Consider the following 3208-nt stretch of genomic DNA (forward strand, 5'->3'; position numbering starts at 1 on the left):
AAATCCAAAAGGTGCCTTTACGATGGAAGAAAAGTAAATATGGCAGAATGGTAGTTACTTAACGGTAGTACCTTAGGTACCTACCTATATTATTAAGTCCTGTATGGTAATAACGTAGGCGGTAATAATGCAATCACAAAGCCCGTTCGTTTATATAACTAAATCTAAATGATGCGTCTACTATAGAAGAAAAGTAAATATGGTGGAAACAATCAGTTCCCACACTTAACTTGTGTTTTGTATTATTAACTAATACTAGGTGTCGGCGGCGGTGATTGCTTCCCATCAGGTGACCCACATGCTCCCCCTATTATATAACAAAATCTAATGTAACTAAATTAATGTCATGCAAACTGCTCATATCGTATTGTCAATTTACTTAATATCCAAATCTTTTCACAAAGGCTTTTTATTGCAAATACCGATTTCCTCCGGGACAGGCTATGCAGAAACCAGGTTAACTTTATAGAAATGCCACATGTTGCAGATTGAGTACCGACAAACTCACAGATCTCAAACAAAATCTCGACAAAAGCTCTGGTAAAAATTTAAAGATAAACGTCTTAATGTTTTTAATATTGTCATTCACATTTATATAGGTGTTCACGTCGTCGCATGATTGTAAAGTCTACCAGATCATGAAATTCCTAGGCATGTCATGAAACGCCGCCATTTCATGATATGCCTGCCTAGGAATTTCATGATCTGGCAGATTTTACGATCGGGCAACTTTAGCTAAATAACGCCACTATAAATGGATCAAAAATCGCCAGAAAGACACCGGGACACATGAAACTAAACAAAGCTAGTTTGATTTAAGGTAAAAAAGGAAATTTTATCATTACAATCATTAGAGCGTTCATAAAAGATAATTCGCCATACTGCCTGGAGCTCGCGTGCACCTAGATTGTGATCTCCATAGACAGAACCTTACCTGACTCCATTAGCTGATTACATTTCAGTCTATACACTCATCTGGAGATATAAGTACCGACCTATGTATAGTACTTGTGTGCATCGATGTTCTTTGATAGTTCCTAGTTGTTAATGTAGAAATGTACCCAGCACAACAAATCAAAGCGCTCTAGATTCACCAGTATTCTAAAAATACTGTTATTATACGTGTGTGTGTATATATTATGTGTGTTTTTTACTCGACAGCAAGGAGTGGTATTGTTTTTCGCGCGTATCTTGTATGTAATATAATATTCTTTATTACCGTATATCTCTCCAACCGCTGGACGGATTTAGACAATTTAGGTATCATTAGAATCGTCCCGACAACCCAAGTGTCCTTAGATAGGTGACGTTAAAAAAATGGCGGCTGTGAGATGCAAATATTGGGGGTCAACATTTTTTTTTCCAATACGACTAATACGGGTATCAAAATCAAGAGCGATGAGCTCTCGAAAAGAATAGAAAGATCTGAATAAATTATTTCATGACTGTTATCATGTTATATAGTTAATAATATACGTTATAATGTTACAAAAAAATATTAAAAATTGAAAAGAAGACTATTCGTGCTAGAAAGCTGTAATTTAGCAAGTATTCCAACAAACTGGTAAAATAAAATATATTAAAAAAAACATTCTTTTAGGGTTCCTCCCACAGACGTACAGTGGGGGTGATATTTTTTTCTCGTCCAAGATTATAGTGTGGGGTATTGTTGGATAGGTCTTTTAAAATCATTACGAAGCTGTGAATACAATTTTTCGATACAATGATTCGTTTTCAAAATATTGAATTTTGAAGAACAAATCTTTTTTGAAATCTAGCATCCCTCCCCCTCTAAAAGCTTAACTTGTATAGGTCTACTTGTATAGGGTACTCTTAAACTTGTATAGGGTACTCTTAAATTGTACTCGTATAGGTATGAAAAACAGAACAATGTGTGTGTGTTACGAAACAATTAGGTAAATAAATAAATCAAAAATGGTCATGAAGCAGTGGTCATCTCTTACCATTAAAAGACCCACTTGCTCGTTTTTGCCATCCAGTAGAATAAAAAAAAGTGGTGATTCAGTTGAAAAATCAGACAGACCAAGCAATTACAGCCCAACAAATTACCTAAAGACCACTTCAACTAACGCTTCCGAGATAATACCGGACACGAATGACAAAAGACAACCACTTCCCGACGAACTTAGGTTACTAATACTCGTAATAGAAAAAACGCTGCGGCTAGAGCCTACTACAAATACCAGACAGAAGAAAACAAGACAAGATTCTAACCTTACAAAACGAAACAAAGAAGCGCGTGTGTGAGTCAAGGAACGAGTCCTGGATTAAACTCCCTACCCTACCCTAGCCTACTGGGACTTGGGAAGATTCCTAAAATCCGTTATTTTTTCCACCATGCTGTTTAGAAAACAGCGGAAGTGATCGGCAACCACAAACCCGGTAAGCCTGATGCCAACCTCTCCAGTTATAGGCTTATCAGCTTCCTAAGCTTTCTGGAGTAGCTTTATGAACGTGTATTACTCGCTTCATTATGGCTCCAAGAGAGCCAAAGAATGAGCACTAGCCGACGGGACCAGACGTCCCAGGCCCTAAACCACAAATAAACTAGAAACGGTTGTACAGACTGTCACCGAGCACGCCCTCCACCGAAATAGCGACGCTGTTAAATACAGTGGAAACACTAATAGTTGGCGATATTCGAGCGTTTTTAATCGTCGCATTTTTCTGGACGCTTTTCTATAAGAAAATGGCCAAATATTCTCATACAGTTTTTTAGTTATCTGGTTTAAATACGGAACACTAACAAATAATCGAAAATGACATTAAAATCTACAGCCAATTCGTAAAAAATGAGATCAGAAAAATGAGACATTTGCATTTGTCTCCGCCTGCATTTCATAACATTGCATTAAATTTTGAAAGACTACATGGACATGTGCGTTAAGTTAACCGTTTGTGATTGGTCTTGTATCGATTTCTTTCATTCAATTCTGTTAGCTTTTGATTATTTAAATTTTTTCGTCTTGTTTCGATCTTTTCAGTTCATTTTACCTTAACAACTGTTAGATATATTTTGCAGGCGGGTTTTTTATTTAATTTATTGTTATTATTACTTTTCCACGCTAAAATGTTTGTACAACAATATTTACTTGTTTCTCCGTTATAAGCTACGTCTTTGCGACACATATATGTGTCAAGCAAGGTAATAACATTGTAGTTCGATGATATAGACCTCCGCAAAATA

Source organism: Choristoneura fumiferana, chromosome 2 (genome assembly GCF_025370935.1).
Source record: "Choristoneura fumiferana chromosome 2, NRCan_CFum_1, whole genome shotgun sequence".
Taxonomy (NCBI): domain Eukaryota; kingdom Metazoa; phylum Arthropoda; class Insecta; order Lepidoptera; family Tortricidae; genus Choristoneura; species Choristoneura fumiferana.